This window comes from Zalophus californianus, chromosome 7 (assembly GCF_009762305.2).
Source record: "Zalophus californianus isolate mZalCal1 chromosome 7, mZalCal1.pri.v2, whole genome shotgun sequence".
Lineage (NCBI taxonomy): Eukaryota > Metazoa > Chordata > Mammalia > Carnivora > Otariidae > Zalophus > Zalophus californianus.
This window is the reverse complement of record NC_045601.1, coordinates 145,214,555-145,233,341: the sequence shown is the minus strand read 5'-3', so window position 1 is coordinate 145,233,341 and position 18,787 is coordinate 145,214,555. Positions and strand designations below refer to the sequence as shown.

Here is an 18,787-nt window from a genome sequence, read left to right as displayed (position 1 = left end):
CCATTCCATAGGTTGACTTTTCATTGTGTTGATGGTTTCTTTTGCTGTGCAGAAGGTTTTTGGATTGATGTACTTTCACCTATTAATGCTTTGCTTTTGTTGCTAGTGCTTTTGGTGTCATATTCAGGCTTATGGTTGAAACTGGATCACAAAGAGTGGGCTAGTTTGTAGATAGGATAATGCTAGAGCACCCTCATCTGATAAATGTGAACATGTCCAATATCACGAATCTTTCCCTGTATGTTGTCTTCCAGGAGTTTTACAATTTCAGGTCTAACATTTGCATCTCAATCCATTTCAAGTTAATTTTTGTGAGGTATAGAATATAAAGCTCCAATTTAATTTCTTTTCTTTTTTAAGATTTTATTTATTTATTTGAGAGAGAGAGAGTGAGAGAGAGCGGGGGGGGGAGGGTCAGAGGGAGAAGCAGACTCCTGCTGAGCGGGGAGCCTGATGCAGGACTCGATCCTGGGACTTGATCCTGGGACTTGATCCTGGGACTTGATCCCAGGACTCCAGGATCATGACCTGAGCTGAAGGCAGTCGCTCAACCAACTGAGCCACCCAGGCGCCCTCCAATTTCATTTCTCTGCATGTACTTACCCAGTTTTCTCAGGACCATTCATTAAAGAGACTATGTTTCTCCACGAATATCTTGACTTCTTTGTCAAATATTAGTTGTTTCTATGTTTGTTGGGTTTATGTCTGGGCTCTTCATTCAGTTCCTTTGTTGTATGTGTCTGTTTTCTTCAGCCAGTCCCATACTGTCTTGATCACTAGAGCTTTATAATATAGTTTGAATCATGAAGTGGGATGCCTCCTGCTTTGTTCTTCTCTGTCAGGATGGCTTTGACAATTGGGGACTTTTGTGGCTCCATACAGATTTTAGGATTGTTTTTTCTCTGTGAAAAATACCACTTAAATTTTGTTAGGGATTTCATTGAATCTATAGATGGTTTTGAGTAGTGTGGATGTTTTAGCAGTATTAATTCTTTCAAGTCATGAATACAGGATATCTCAATTCTTCTTTGATTCTTTCATTAAAATCTTGTAGTTTGAAGTGTATGGATCCTTTGCTTCCTTGGATCAACTCATTCCTGTGTTTTATTGTTTTTGATGCTATAGTGAATGGGATGAAAAAAAATCTTTTCTCATATTTTGTTGTTATTGTATAGAGAGGCAACTCATTTCTGTATGTTGAGTTTCTATTCTGCAACTTTACTAAACTTATTGGTGAGTTCTAACAGTGTGTTGGTGGTGTCTAAGATTTTCTCTATATAAGATCATATCATTTCCAAACAAAGATGATTTCACTTTTTAAAAAAAATTGTATGCCATTTATTTCTTCATTTTCCCCCCAGATTGCTTAGGCTAGGACTTCTTGTCTATGTTCTGTAAGAGTAGTGAAGGTGGCATCTTTGTCTTGTTTCTGATCTTAGAGGAAAAGCTTCCAACCTTTTGCCATTGAGTATGTTAGCCATGGGTTTGTCCTATATGGCCTTTATTATGTGGAGGCACATTCCTTCTACGTCTAATTTGTTGAGCGTGTTTACCATGAAAAGATGTTGTGTTTTGTTAAATGCTTTTCTGCATCTATTGAGATAGTCATAGGATTTTTCTCTTTCATTCTACTAATGTGATGTACCACGTCTTTGATTTTGTATGTTGGCTTATCCTGTGTCCTGCTATACATCTCTCTTGATCATGGTGTATGAACCTCTTAATCTGCTGTTGAATTAAGTTTGCTAATATATTTTTTAAAGATTTTATTTATTTATTTGAGAGAGAGAGAGAGAAAGCACAAACGGCGGGAGTGCCAGAGGGAAAGGGAGAAGCAGACTCCCCACCAAGCAGGGAGCCCAACAGGGCACTCAATCCCAGGACCCTGGGATCATGACTTGAACCAAAGGCAGCCACTTACCTGACTGAGCCACCGAGGTGCCCCTATCTTATAGTTCTGAAATGATTGGGAGTGAAAGTGTAGATAGACTTATATTAGACAAAATACAGTTTAATCCAAAAGGGGTGGCAAGGATAAATTAGAGTGGACAACTGAGTCTGCAGCTAAACAGAAGTTAGAAGCTGTGAATTCTATGGTATCCGCCCATGAAAAGGGCTACTATTATATCTGAGGGATATTTTTATGTCATCAGAGTGAAAGTACATGCTTTAGGGACTGAAGCTGTGTGTGTTTTTAGTGGTCCCAATAGTGTCCTGTCTCATGTAACTCATTAACCTCAGTTGAAGTACTCAGAGTTTGGCTCCCCAAAGGCAGCCAAAGAGGAAGGCTCTGGAGAGGTGACATCAACAGGTAGTCAGTCTCTTCCTGCCAAAATGACTGGGAGTGAAACTGTTGTCTCTACTTAACTTCTATTTACCAATACTATTTAATAGTTTAGACACAATATTTTTTCCCCTAGTATTTAAATTCCTTTTTTAGGGTGCCTGGGTGGCTCAGTTGGTTAAGCAACTGCCTTCCGCTCAGGTCATGATCCTGGAGTCCCGGAATCGAGTCCTGCATCGGGCTCCCTGCTCGGCAGGGAGTCTGCTTCTCCCTCTGACCCTATCCCCTCTCATGTGCTCTCTCTCTCTCATTCTCTCTCTCAAATAAATAAATAAAATCTTTAAAAAAATAAATTCCTTTTTTAATTTGAGATACATTATTCACATAACATTTGTATTAGTTTTAGGCATACAATATAATGATTCAATACTGGTGTATACTGTGGAATCATCACTGCAGTAAGTCTGGTTAACATCTATTGCTGCCCATAGTTACCTCTTTTTTCTAGAGATGAGAACTTTTATGATCTATTCTCTTAACAATTTTCAAGTATATGCTATGGTATATCAATTCTGCCTTTAATTCTGGATCTGCTTATGGAGCTTGCGGGCAGCCTAAGACAGGGCAGCATATAATGAGTGACTACAGGGGAATTATCAGGATATCCCAGTATCATTATGGATGCCAGTCTTGGTGACTGAGAGGTCAGCTGATCCCTTTGTTAGAAGTAGAGAAGCCAAGAAGCAAAGCTCCTCTTTTGGGTTGAATTATGTCCAGACAAAAGATGTGGTCATATCCTAACACCTTGTGCATATGAATGTGACTTTATTTGAAAAGAGAGCCTTTGAAGATGTAATCTAATGAAGATGAAGTCATCCATGATGAAGGTGGGCTTTGATCCAGAATGGCCAGTGTCCTCATGAGAAGGGAAAACAGAGACACAGACACAGAATACAGGGAGAACGCCATGTGAAGGAAAGATTGGAACAACAATGAATTCCATGTGACCACAGAGGCAAATTTAGAGCAATGATTCATCAAGATGAATCTACAAACCAAAGAACACCAAGGATTTCTGGCAACAGGAAAGCTAACAGAAAGACCTAAACACATTCTCCTTTAGAACCTTCAGAAAGAGGGTACCTGGATGACACCTGATTTTGGACTGGCTTCCAGAACCATGAGGGAAAAATGTGTCTTTTTTTTCATTTAAATTTTAAGTAGTGAACATACAGTGCAATAATGGTTTCTGGAGTAGAACTCAGTGATTCATCACTTACATACAACACCCTGTGCTCTTCACAAGAGCCCTCCTTAATACCCATCACCCATTTAACCCATCCCCTACCTACCTCCCTCCATCAATGCTCAGTTTGTTCTCTGTCATTAAGAATCTCTTACAGCTACATTCCCCCTCTCTTTTTTCTCTTTTTCCCCTTCTCATATGTTCATCTGTTTTCTTTCTTAAATCCACATATGAATGAGATCATATGGTATTTGTCTTTCTCTGACTGACTTATTTCACTTAGCATAATACCCTCCAGCTCTATCCACACCATTGTAAATGGAAGATTTCATTCTTTTTGATGGCTGAGTAATATTCCATTGTGTGTATCTATCTATCCATCTATCTATCTATCTATACCACATCTTCTTTATCCATTCATCAGTTGATGGACATTTGGGATCTTTCCATAATTTAGCTATTGTTGATAATGCTGCTATAAACATTGGGGTGCATATATCCCTTTGAGACTGTATTTTGTATCCTTTGGATAAATTCCTAATAGTGCAATTGCTGGGTTGTAGGGTAGCTCTATATTTAATTTTTTGAGGAACCTCCATACTGTTTTCCAGAGTGGCTGCACCAGCTTGCATTCCCACCAACAGTGTAGGAGGGTTCCCCTTTCTCCGCATCCTCCCCGATATCTGATGTTTCCTCTGTTGTTAATTTTAGCCATTCTGACAGTTGTGAGGTGATATATCATTGTGGTTTTGATTTGCATTTCTCTGATGCCGAGCGACGTTGAGCATTTTTTTATGTGTCTGTCAGCCGTCTGGATGTCTGTTTTCTGTGTAACTGGAATCTCTGTGTATATGTCCTGTCTCTTTCAGCTTCTGTCATTTGTCCTTCTGGATTTGTCATCTGTCTCTTTCCCTTTTCTTGGAGGCTTTTCCTTTTCACGTTCTCCTCTTAGGCTCTTTATCTGTTTACCCAGTGTTAACCACAGATCCCAACACAGGGCAGCAGTGCAGGGGCAGTGGAATCTCACTTAGTAGGAAGGTTGGGCTCTTCCCACTGCTTCCCTCAGATGGGGGACAAGTAATGAGGAGAGGATCAGAGAGCTGGGAACAACTCAGAGACCAGAAGTAGCCTCTTGGAGAATGTACTGAGTTGGTGGCAGTTTGGATCTTTGAGATGAAAGACTGTCCTCACAATTGCAGCTTTGCAGGGAGGATGGTGTCCAGGCTCCTGCTGGAGAAATATTCTTGCTCCTTCCTTTTTCAATTATGTTGCTTTTCGGTAAAATCTTATTTTGGTAGGTATTCATTGGAGTCCGCCTGTGTGATTCCTTACAAGTCCTTGATAGTGTATCTTTTTTGTCTAAAGTTAGCTTTTCCAAATGTGATTTTATCAGCCACTTTCATCCTTTTAAAAATACTCTTCATCATTTATATTATTTTTATATAGTAACTTTGTTTCCTGCTTTCTTATTGTCATAGGTATAATACTGGGTACAACACTGTCATATAAAAATATGACATATAAATTGACTGACATATAAATCGTTTAATTTAAAGAATCATGGAAAAGTGAATGGTCATGATATTGACACCCTTCACTAGAACCTGGACAGAACCTTGGACTCTACTCAACTGCACACCTTTCTCTCTATTTTGATCTTGACTTTGTCATAATCAGCCTTTTGATATCGTTTTTAGTTTTTACCATAATTTTTTACTCTAGCTATAGTCTTACCACCCATATTCGAATTCATAAAGAATAATTTGTTTTACTTGTTTTTGAGCTTTATGTAGACGGAAGGATTACTTTGCGACTTGCATCATTTGCTCAGCACTTTGTGTGAAAAACAGTTTCTGTTTGTTTAGCCGATGTTCTTTAGCAGGCTCCACACCCAGCATGGAGCCCAGCACAGAGCTTGAACTCATGACCCTGAGATCAAGAGTCAGATCCTTAAGGGAGTTAGCCATCCAGGTGTCCCTGTTTAGCTAAGGTTTATTCATATTGTTGTAGAGTACTCTTTTATAATAACGGGCCACAGTTTACCTAGTTTACCATTATAAGCATTTGGATTGTTTCTAGTTTCCATTAATACAAACAATGCTGCTGTTGGCCGTCCTTATATGCGTATCTTGGAGTAGGTGCCTGAGCGTTATCCTAGATAATATTGAGTCTAGGATGTAAGTGTGGGTCCACATTACTACATAAGGCCACACTATTATTAAAGCCATTTGAGCATGTAAGGCTGCCAGGGGATGCAAAGTGTAACAGCAGGTAATAGCAGGACTGTGATTCCCTCCCTCTTCAAAGGACACCCTGGCTATAGAGTCTGCCAATTTTCCCTCTAACTCCCAGGAGGGAATCTAACTGCTTTGGGAATAACTGAGAAAATTCAAATCTAAGAACATTTTTAGCAGGAAGTAGTTTATCTCTTCTGGTCGAACATGATAAATGAAATTGAAACTTATGGACCTACGAGAAATAGCCACAAACCACCCATCAACTTCCTTCTGTTTTTCTGTAGTGATTATTTTAATTAATCCGGTAAAGTCAAAATCATTTGGAACTTAAATGCAAAGACTAGTTGAATTTAAATAAACAATGTATGTTTTATTAAAAACACAGATAATGTTATTTAAAGATTTTACTGATTTATTTTAGAGAGAGCAAACATGAGAAAGGGGAGGGGCAGAGGTAGAGGGAGAAGCAGACTCCCTGCCGAGCAGGGGGCCTGATGTGGAGCTCAGTTCCAGGACCCTGAGCTCATGACCTGAGCCAAAGGCAGACACTTAACTGACTGAGCAACCCAGATGCGCAAAACACAGATAATTTTTATAAAAGTTGTTTGAGTACATCATTAAAACCTGTGGATATAAACTGAAGAGTGTTTTAGAGGATTTGAGGGTTTTTTTCCTTTGCCACATTAGAAGTTTGGTAGAATTTGGTTGCCCTCCTTTATATTCATGGTAAAGATAAGAATTGCCTAAATATTAGCTCTGTGATCCCATATATATGATGGTTATCAATGAAATTAAGAATTTATTTACATATTTACATTAAAATTAAGTAACTGAATAGACTCTTACTTATATATTTAGAAGAAATTTTTGGGTGATTGTGACAAAAAAACTGAAGTGTTTTGTAAAACATGTAGGTCATTCATAGATGTGAACAAGGTGGTTTGGGAGATCTAGGGAGTTATTTGTCCTCTGTGAAATATATGAAATAACAAAAGAGATGGATGAGGTCTCCTCTGGCTTTGTCCTTGGTCGTCATTCTCCCTGAGGACTGCCATCTCTGGACCGCTCAGTGACAGGGGCTCATTAGCAGTGTGGGCATCTGCTCCCCAGAGACGTCAGCCAGGGAAACACATTTGGTTCTCAGTGCCAGCCCAGCCACAGCTGAGCGTCACAGCACCCTCTTCTGTGCTCATACAGGCAGGTCATTGTATTCGGGAAAGCATAGTGAGAGTTTGCAAGGGACTTCATCTCCTACCTCCTAGAGGCAAAGTGCAGATCTCTGTACCACCTGAAGACACATGAAGTCATCACGAGAAAGCATCCTTTCACTTAGGAAAAATCTATGGATAAGCCAGTGCTGGTATAGTCAGCCTTTGCATTTACCACGTGCAACTGATTCTACATGTCCAAGGGCCAATCCCCATTACTGTCTTTAGGCAGTGCCTTGGAAAGGGGGTAGCGAAATAGCTTAAATCCACAGAGAGGGTGAACAAAGGTGAGTGAAATGGCACTTGGTTTCTGTGTTGCTTTAGGAATTGGAAGTTAGTTTATTTACAGTTGCAGTTGTTCTTTTTTTTTTAATTTTTTATTGTTATGTTAATCACCATATATTACATCATTAGTTTTTGGTGCAGTGTTCCATGATTCATTGTTTGTGCATAACACCCAGTGCTCCACGCAGAACGTGCCCTCCTCAATACCCATCACCAGGCTAACCCATCCCCCCACCCCCCTCCCCTCTAGAACCCTCAGTTTGTTTTTCAGAGTCCATCATCTCTCATGGTTCGTCTCCCCCTCTGACATACTCCCCTTTTCTTCCTCTCCTGTTATCTTCTTTTTCTTTTTTCTTAAAATATGTTGCATTATTTGTTTCAGAAGTACAGATCTGTGATTCAACAGTCTTGCACAATTCACAGCGCTCACCGTAGCACATACCCTCCCCAATGTCTATCACCCAGCCACCCCATCCCTCCCACCCCCAACCACTCCAGTAACACTCAGTTTCTTTCCTGAGATTAAGAATTCCTCATATCAGTGAGGTCATATGATACATGCAGTTGTTCTTGAAACCGAAAAGCTGTATTGGTTTGCATATGTGGTCCACTGTCTCAAGGAAGACTGTGGAAGGTCACCAAACACAGGAACTAAGTTTAGTTGTTCATTATAGACTCCACCAAGTCGTTCCCCGACATTTCATTCTACTGTAGTACATTCATTATACCTGTGTATGCACATGTGGAAAATAATTTTAAATATGTGTATATCAGTGGTAATAAAATATGCCCTATATACATATGTGTAACAGTATTAGATTATATGCTTCTATGCTTTCCTTTTGGTCTTTATTGTCTGTGAAATTAGACAATATTTGTTCTCAATGCTTACTCAGCACCAGTAGTTATATCTTCTAAATCCTCATTTTCTCACTTATTGGTTACCAAAATATCTAAAATATGTGTGGAGTTTAAAAATGCTATGTTGTTTGATTTCACTCGTATTTGGAATTTAAGAAACAAAACAGATGAACTTATGAGAAGGGAAAAAAATAGAGACACTAACCATAAGAGAATCTTAATCATAGAGAACGAAGTGAGGGTTTGTGGAGGGTGTGGGTGGGGAAAGGGACATTAGGAAGGCACTTATGTTGAGCACTGCGTGTTATATGTAAGCGATGAATCACTAAACTCTAGTCCTAAAACGAATATTACACTATGTAATAACTAACTAGAATTTAAATAAAAATTTGAAAAGCAAAATAAAAATGCTATGTTGAAATTTACAACAGAGAAGTTCCATTTTGGGAATATTTTGTCAATGTATCTTTATGTTGACTTTATTGTTAACAAGAAATGATGATATTTCTAGAGTACAAATACCAATCTGCAGAAGAAAAGGTAGGAAGAAACCTGAATGTTTAGTTAATGGATGAATTAGGCAAATAACAAGGTGTGTGTGTGTGTGTGTGTGTGTGTGTGTGTGTGTGTGTGTGTGTGTGATTGCACTGAGGTGATGTGTGAGGTACACTGGGTTCCATCCTTCTATCCTTGCCCAGGATCCTGAATGGACTCTTGTATGAATGCCGTTGGTGCCCTGCTCGGATGCTGTCTACCTGGCTGCTGATCCAATCCTTACCCTATGTGTTAGGAACATGGGCTGCAAGGTTCACAGCCATTCCCTTCTTCAGAGATTTGCCCTCAGCTGAAAGGGAGCCACTTTGCCAGGTGGTCTCAGGGACAGGGTGGGGGCAGCTCACAGCCAGCGACAGACTCATGGGATAGACAAAAGGCTGCCAATGCCAAGGCAGGACTAAATCTGATGCAATTCATGCTCCAGAGCTGTGCTGTCCAATACAGGAGTAAGTAGCCACAGGAAGTCACTTAAATTTAAATTAATTAAAATTAAATAAAGTTTAAAATTCTGTTTCTTAGCTAGAACATTTTATATTATTATTTTTTTAAAGAGGGAGTGTGTTTCATATTTCCAGCCAGTATTATTTACATAGTTTGTCTAAGAGGAATCAATCTCTCTTACTGCATTCAGTCATTTGATGCTTACCTACACATAGATGATGGTTTTTAGTCTAATTACACAAGTCTTAATGTGGTAAGAAGGAGATGAAGTGAAATTTCTCATATAACCTTAATCAAACTATATCCTTCCTCTGGGAAGGTTGTGTTCTGTGGTGGTGCACACAGATTGGAGAGGGATGGATGCTGAGGACGGGAGGTGAAAGGGAAGAAAGTGACCCAATCAGCAGAACATACTCTTGAGAATCGATGGGAGAATGCAATGCACAGCCTGATCTTTCCCATATTCAGTGTTACTAAAGGATAGTAATTTTCCTGAATGGAATGAGAAATAAAAATAAAAGTAGCATGATAGACTATGACATGAGTGTTCTAGTTCCCTCCCAATTACTTCACACACACACACACACACACACACACACACACACACAACTTGTTATTTGCCTAATTCGTCCATTAACTAAACATTCAGGTTTCTTCCTACTTTTTCTTCTGCAGCTTGGTATTTGTACATCTCCCACAAGGCACTGGAAGCAATTGTAACATGCAGAGACAACCACGTTCTTTTTTTCTGTTTTAGTGGGCATCTCCACTGCCTGATATTTTATTTTTCAACTTAAAATGATTTTCATTTTTATACTTGTCAGATAGGTAGCCATTTAACATTCTTTATATTGAAATATTTTTTTAAATTTTTAATTGTTATGTTAATCACCATACATCACATCATTAGTTCTTGATGTAGTGTTCCATGATTCATTGTTTGTGCAGAACGTGCCCTCTTTAATACCCATCACCAGGCTAACCCATCCCCCACCCCCCTCCCCTCTAGAACCCTCAGTTTGTTTTTCAGAGTCCATTGTCTCTAATGGTTCATCTCCCCCTCCAACTTACTCCCCTTCAGTCTTCCCCTCCTGCTATCTTCTTTTTCTTTTTTCTTAACATATGTTGCATTATTTGTTTCAGAAGTACAGATCTGTGATTCAACCGTCTTGCACAATTCACAGCACTCACCGTAGCACATATGCTCCCCAATGTCTATCACCCAGCCATTTAGCATTCTTTATATGTATGTATACACACACACATACATATATAATCCTGTAAAGCAGCGAATCATTTGTACAAGTTCATCTCACCAGGGTTTTATCTTTTCTCTCCTGCCTTCTTAGTCCTCATCAATAAGATAATGTTAATATATATCATTATTTTATTCTAATGGTGCATTATTAAATTGGTGTTTTCCTTGGATGAATTAACATTTTATGTTTGCCCTCCTTCACTTTGGTGAGTGTGTCCTTTATGAGGCACATTTAAAAAGTTGCCAGCAATTTATTTCAGATAAGTATCTGTATTTGTGCATGTGTGCGTGAGACTGAACCATGGTTTGTTTTTATTTGCTCTTCTGAGCAGGAGTGAGTCTAGACATATTCCCTGTTGTTGCACATTTACACTGTTTCAGATATCTTTATAATTAATTCCATTAAGAAATTTTTTGTGCATGGACTTTTTTTTGTGGATACCACTGAATACATCCTTATATGAAATCAAAGGAGGTAAAAAATACTGTGAAATACTACATTCTCTATTCAGAATTTATGAACATTTATTTTATGCCAGTTTTGTACCAGTTTCTTTTACATATCAATGGGTCTACTCCAAAACCCGATATTCAGACTTTAAAAGTCTTAGAAGAATTTTAAAAATGTACTGTATGCCTAAACATTTGTATATGATAGAACTGAAATTCCCGTTTTCTGATGCCTCTTTGGTTGGCATGTAACTATGGTTCTTCAGTACTGAGCAGCTGGATAAAAATGAACATCAGACTCACCTTAGAGCCAGCCGTATATTGGGTCCAGTGTCACTAACCCTTAAAGATAGCTTCTAGAAAGGTGATAATTAACCTAACGTCGACAGCTGTCTGAGATGTTTATTATATCAAAATATCTTTTTCTTTGTGCCTTTCCTTGTATTACTTTAAGTTTTTCAATATAGTGCTTTGACCTGTCATTGCTTTCAGCATGTATCTGATTTTTATCTATTAATGATTGTATCATATGAAGTGATGTAAAGCATTACACTTTGTACATAGATTACATGATTGGATAACTTTTTAAAGTGTTTATTCTTTTTATTTTTTGGAGGAAGGAGAAGAAGGATAGAATCTTAAGCAGGATCTATGCCCAGCACAGAGCCTGATGTAGGGCTTGATCCCACAACCCTGAGATAATGACCTGCCAAAATCAAGAGTCAGACGCTTCACCGACTGAGCCACCCAGGCAGCCATAAAGTGCCAATTCTGATTAGAATGTTGATAGGGAATAAACCTACCTCTTTCGGGAATTTTACCCATTCTAGTTGGCAATGTGTGAAATAGAAATCTGCAGAAGGAAGAGGAAGGTGTGGTGGCCACTGAATTTTAGAGTTCTTATTCCACCTGACCATGCACATGCACAGCCAGGGAATTTTCAGAGTTCCTGATAAATTGATACGGTATATTTTAAGCATCTTTAGGCAAAGTTAAGCACTGTAATTGAATGGTGGTGTTCTCAGGTCCTCTCTGAGTATTTAATTGTCTTCTCCCATACAAAAGAAAAACCAGTGTAGGTTTCCTAAATATAATATCTTATTTAGAGAGACAATTGTGCCAAAATTTTTATATGCAGACTAGTTGAGATATTTTGAATGTAATTAAATTCTTTGTATAAGTATATTCTAGATCATAAATTCCTCTATCTGAATGCATTTTTGAGTTTATTTTGTATTATAATCTACTGAGGTGTGAGCAAATCCAGGTGTGTACTATCATGAGATACACATTTACAATAACGTCTCTCCCTCGGTCTGCATCTCTGTCTGATCCTTCCTGACTGCTCTTCCTCTTTTTCCCTCACCCCCATTCTCTCTACAATGTATGTACATACTTATAGCACTTTAAGTCTCTTTAAACTCAGACTGAAAGACCTTTCATACCTATGACTGATGCCAACACAAGGTCCATTATTTCATTTTTCTTATGTTGCATATTAATGATTTACTTTTCATGATAATGTGGAACTAAATTGGTATAAGCTATTTCAATTTCAATTATTTATTGAAATAGTTACTTATAATATCCCATGGCCGTGTCTTATAACATGATAGATCCAACCCCCCCGTAACTTCTTTTTTGAAGATTTCTTTTAAAAATTGCTAAATGCTTGGTCCTGCAGGAAACATGTGCTAACAGAGGATGGAACAGAAAAATGGCAGTTCTTTCACTGGGTTTATCCTGCTGGGTTTCTCTGACCGGCCTCAACTGGAGCTAGTCCTCTTTGTGGTTCTTCTGGTCTTCTATCTGTTCACTCTGCTGGGAAACACCGCCATCATTGCCTTGTCCCACCTGGACCCACACCTTCAGACTCCCATGTACTTTTTCCTCTCCAACCTAAGCTTTCTGGACCTGTGTTACACAACCAGCACTGTCCCGCAGCTCCTGGTGCATCTCAGGGGAGCAGACAAGTCTATCTCCTTTGGTGGCTGTGTGGCTCAGCTGTTTGTTGCTCTAGGGTTGGGAGGCACAGAATGCATTCTCTTAGGGGTCATGGCATTGGACCGCTATGCAGCCATCTGCAAGCCCCTGCAGTACACAGTGATCATGCACCCCCGTCTCTGTGCCCTCATGGCTTCTGCATCATGGTCTCTTGGTTTTGCCAATTCCTCCTTGCAGACAGTGCTCATCTTCCTTGTCCCACTTTGTGGGAGAAATAAACTAGATCACTTCTTTTGTGAGGTCCCCCCACTGCTCAAGCTTGCCTGTGCTGACACCACTGTGTATGAGTCTGAGATGTTCTTCGTCAGCGTGATCTTTCTTTTCATTCCTGTGGCATTAATCACAGTTTCCTATGGTCAGATTGTCAGGGCAGTCTTAAGAATAAAGTCATCTACAGGGCAGAGGAAAGCATTTGGGACATGTGGGTCCCATATCACAGTGGTCTCCCTGTTCTATGGCACGGCCATCTATGCTTACCTCCAGCCCAGCAACAACCACTCCCAGGATCAGGGCAAGTTCATTTCTCTGTTCTACACCATCATCACCCCCATGGTCAACCCTGTCATATATACGCTGAAGAATAAGGATGTAACGGGAGCAATGAAGAAGGTGCTTTGGAGGGGCCATGACTGCACATGACTGGGCGGAGAAGACCCCCCCCTTTTAAATTTTTTTTAAATTTTTTTTATTTATTTTAGATTTTCTAGTGGGTGCAGGGGTTTGAATGCAGGGGTTATAAAACTATGGGAAATTATCTATTTCCCAGGACATCCAATGTTCTGTGCAGTTTACCAGATTTGCCAGGAGAAATTTGAAAGAAAAAATAAAATATACATTAATTATTAAATATCTCCATATGTCTAAGTTTTATGAATAGTCATCTCATTATGAACAAAATGACATACAGTTCTGAATTATGAGTAATATATATGAACATCCGAGCCAGAACAATTGAATCTGACATTTTAGCTCTTAAATCTTAACTCAGACTCAGTTTGCACATAAATGCGTTTTGGGGTGTGGATCTGGGTTTTTGTACATGTGTATTGTCACAAACAGTGTATTGTCCTATGGAGCTTGGAGCTTTGACAATGCCATCTTCAAAGAAATATTTCTGAGTTTTGGTAGGTTTTCCCAACATGTAGCCCAGTGCAGGTAAATGTGTTTGTGTCTTGGACTGGACACAGGCATAACAAATGTACTGTTCCCTATCCTGACAGCTAACCAGCATCCCCCAGGGCCTTGAACCCCCTGAGCTGGTCATGCTTATGACAAGTGATCTTTGTATAGAGACAGCATTTGGAGGCTGGAAATGACAGCCAGGGGAGATTATGCACACGGTAAGGTTCTCTCTGTATCACTAGCAACATAATAATATTCCCACTTGAAATCAACACCTGGGATATATCTTGACACCATAGTAATACTTCATGTATGCCAGTAGAAAAACAGTTTTGTAATACTGTTTATCCCCAATTTTTTTTAATTCTTCTTTAATTTCCTGGTTGACCCATTCATTCTTTAGTAGGATGCTCGTTAGCCTCCATGTATTTGAGTTCTTCCCAATTTTCCTCTTGTGTTGGGTTCTAGTTTCAAAGCATTGTGGTCTGAAAATATTCAGGGAATGATCCCAATCTTTTGGTACCGGTTGAGACCTGATTTTTGGCCCAGGATGTGATCTATTCTGGAGAATGTTCCATGTGCATTAGAGAAGAATGTGTATTTTGTTGCTTTGGGATGGAATGTTCTGAATATGTCTGTGAAGTCCATCTGGCCCAGTGTGTCATTTAAAGCCTTTATTTCCTTGTTGATGTTTTGCTTAGATGATCTGTCCATTTCAGTGAGGGGGGTGTTAAAATACACTACTATTATTGTATTATTGTCTATGTGTTTCTTTGATTTTGTTATTAATTGGCTTCTCCCATGTTAGGGGCATAGATATTTAAAATTGTTAGATCTTGTTGGATAGACCCTCTAAGTATGATATAGTGTCGTTCCTCATCACTTATTACAGTCTTTGATTTAAAATCTAAATTGTCTTACATAAGGATTGCTACCCCAGCTTTCTTTTGGTGTCCATTAGCATGATAAATGGTTTTCCATCCCCTCACTTTAAATCTGGAGCTGTCTTTGGGTCTAAAATGAGTCTCTTGCAGACTGCATAAGGATGGGTCCTGCTTTTTTATCCAATCTGATACCCTATGTCTTTTGATTGGGACATTTAGCCCATTGACAGAGTAACTATTGAATATTATGAGTTTAGTGCCATTGTATTACATGTAAAGTCACTGTTTCTGTAGATTGTCTCTGTTCCATGTTACTTTTGTCTCTCCCTTTGCTTGGAGGATCCCTTTTAATATTTCTTGTAGGGCTGGTTTAGTGATCACAGATTCTTTTAGTTTCTATTTCTGGAAGCTTTTTATCACCCCTTCTATACTGAATGACAGTCTTGCTGGATAAGGTATTCTTGGCTGCATATTTTTCTCATTTATCACACTGAACATATCATGCCAGTCCTTTCTGGCCTTCCAGGTCATGTGGACTGGTCTGCTGTCAGTCTAATGTTTCTATACTTGTAGATTACAGACCTTTTCTCCTGAGCTGCTTTTAGGATTTTTCTCTTTGTCTCTGAGATTTGCAAGTTTCAATATTATATGTTGTGGTGTTGACCTATTTTTATTGATTTTGAGGGGGGTTCTCTATGCCTTCTGCACCTGGATGCCTGTTTCCTTCCCCAGAGAAGGAAGTTCTCTGCTATAATTTGCTCCAATATACCTTATGCCCTTCTCAAGGAAGAGATCATCTTAAGCAGGTTCTCCTCCATGCCCACCACTGAGCCTGATGCGGGGCTCGATCTCATGACCCTGGGATCATGACCTGAGATGATATCAAGAGTCAGATGCTTAACCTACTGAACTACCTAGGCCCCCCAATTAAGTTTTTATTTTAATTCAAGTATAGTTAATATACATTGTTAATTAGTTTCAGGTGATTAGTGATGATCAGTGATGTTGAGCATCTTTCCATGTATCTGTATGTCTTTTTTGGAGAAATGTCTGTTTATGTCTTTTGAACAGTTTTTAAAATATTTTTGGGGGGTGTTGTATGTATAAGAAATTTATGTATTTTGGATACTAACTCTTGATCAGATATGTCATTTGCAGATATCTTATCCCGTTCAGTAGGTTTTCCCTTAGTTTTGAAACACAATACTTTTTTTGTCAAAAATTTTTTTGAAATTACCTTATTCATTTTATTTTAGTTTTTTTAATTAAATTTTTATTTTAATTCCAATATAGTTAACCTACAGTGTTACATTAGTTTCTAGTGTTCAGTATAGTGATTCAACACTTCTGTCATCACAGATATACTCCTTGTTTGCCATCACCTATGTAATCCATCTCCCTACCATCTCTTCTGTGGTACAAGTCAGCACAGAGAGGCTTGGGGGATTCTCAGATTATGTGTCCCTAACTTTGTAGCCCTGTTCTGGCTTTAGGACTGTCGTTTGGTAACATATCTGCAGCATGTAGAGTGTTGGTTCTAACCAGACCCTCGACATCATGCTGAAATCACTACTAGGTCAGTAATCAGAATAGAGCCACCCCTGTAAGACCCTCATGTATCTTGTAGTCTGTGCATTTCACAGTTACTCTTTGCTAGAGTTCTGCTTTGTCCAGGCTCACTGAGGAGGGAGGAACAGGTTATAGATTCCTGTGAACTCTTTCTTTTGTAGGTGACTTATTTTTGAATGCTTGTTTTATAATACAGGTGAGAGCTTTCTTTCATCATTGTGGTACTGTAGTGTATTTCAGACCTGGCTGTGCAGAATCTGGGAACCACTCTGTATGGAAATGTGGTTTGCTGGGAAGGTAGGCTCTGTGTAAATGCAGAAATGAGGATGAATGACTGCTGATCAGAGCGGTCAGGGGATGGGGTCCCTGAGGTGGCCTTAGGGACAGGACACTTGCTCTGGGGAGGGACACATTTCCTTCTCCCCCCAGGATCCTTCCAGCAGAGTTAACAGGAGAGCCAAAGATTTATTACCTGCACATGGAGGCCCAATAATGAAATTGAGACCCAAAGAAATGACCAAGGCAGGCAATTTTTATACCTTTTACACAGAGACAAGAAATGTGTGGGGAATTGTCAGGATAAAGAAAACAGGTGTTCGGGAGCTTTAGTTGGGAAGGCATTCTAAGTGGAATTTGGGCTGAGGCAGTAGATTCGTAAAAAAGTAGCAAGGCTTATTTCTACAGCTTTGTCAACTCTCATGTCCCTACCTCTGGTGATAAGGATGGTTTTTACTTCTCATTCCTGGGAGGGTGCCTTGAATAGGGAAGATTTGTTTCCTGCTTTCAGGGGGACAGAGGAGGGTGTGATGTCCTTGCACCTGCTCTTTCTCAAGTAGCTTCCATTCAGAACAAGCAATATGCCCTTGAGGCCCGTTTGGGGATCTGCCCTGGGCTTCTACACTTGCTCCTTTTTAAAAATGTAATTCCATTGATTTACACTGATGGGTGGATTTATCTTTATTTTTTTAATTTAATTTTATTATGTTATGATGATCATCATACATTACATCATTAGTTTTTTTTAAAGTTTTTATTGTTATGTTAATCACCATATATTACATAATTTGTTTTGGTGTAGTGTTCCATGATTCATTGTTTGCGTATAACACCCAGTGCTCCATGAGTACGTGCCCTCCTTAATACTTTAACCATTCTGAACTGATAGAAATCTATGCAGTCTTTAAGAAGTGTAAGTTCTTCTGATTAGGCAACATTTCTGTGGATAGTTTTTTTTAACTTCTTTCAAGAATGAAGTTGTTCAGTTGTTGTACCTGTGTCTTTAGTCTCAGTGAAGCATCCTGGACATGTCTAATGACTGGGTTATTTGCGATCCTCACAGTCAGTGGGATGTCACAGTCCGTTGTCAAAGCCTTTCTTAGGAGATCCTGGACGCCAGCCCCCACCCCGGCCCCATCCTGATTCTGTGGTATCAGGTCAGAAAGAGTGCTTTCCACCTATTTTTAAGCCCCCATTTCAAGCACTTGGAAACATTGAAATAGTTTTGCAAGATTCTTTTGGGAAAACGTCTTCATTAATTTATCTGTGGAAATTAGAACTCTGTTTCAATGTATTTACAGGCAGCATCTTGACTAACAGTGTGTCATTTTTCTCATGAACTCAACCTCTCTCAGGTTACACACCCTTCATGGAAAATCCATCCTGTCCTTCCCAAAGAATGTTTCTCCTCATATTGTACCACAACATGTTACATTTAAGTTTGTATTTAGTTTGAAGCAGCATATATATTAATATATTATTATGCATATACAGATATGAACATGCACAAAGCATGTACTCCACATGCAATCTCTTTTAGATCAATGTCTTAATCCTTTTGCGAAGATGAATAGTAGAAGAGAATATGTTTCCTGTAGCTTGTACTACTTCAAAGTGACAGGCTTATTAATGGTGTATTTCCAATATTTTCTGAAATATGTAGAAATATACCCAAGTGTATGTGACAACAGTTTATTCCTGTAAGTCACAATGAATAGAAAAAACCACTTACCTGAAGTTGGTGAGAGTATCTTATTGGTAGAATCTTGTACCACTCAAGAGCTCCATGGAACAAACTATACCCTTTGTGCTGTCATAATAGAAACATATAAGTTAAAAAACATAGAAGTGCCATTCTTTCAGTCTCTGCATTGAAATTTAGATCACAGAGAGTGGACTGTGTTAGTAGATAGGATAATGCTAGAACACCCTCATTTGGTAACTGTCAACACCTCCAATGTCAAGAATCATTTTCCCTATGTTGTATTCTAGGAGTTTTACAATTTCAGGTCTTATGTTTACATCTTATTCCATTTCAGGTTAATCTTTGTGAATCATGTAATATAGAGTTCGAATTTCATTTATCTGTATGTAGTTATCCAGTTTT

The 18,787-nt window shown here is 39.0% G+C and overlaps 1 pseudogene; it reads left to right on the top strand.

Moving 5' to 3' along the window:
- Window positions 1–12,514: 12,514 nt before the first annotated feature.
- LOC113928035 lies at window positions 12,515–13,468 on the top strand (annotated as a pseudogene).
- The last annotated feature ends 5,319 nt before the right edge of the window (window positions 13,469–18,787 follow it).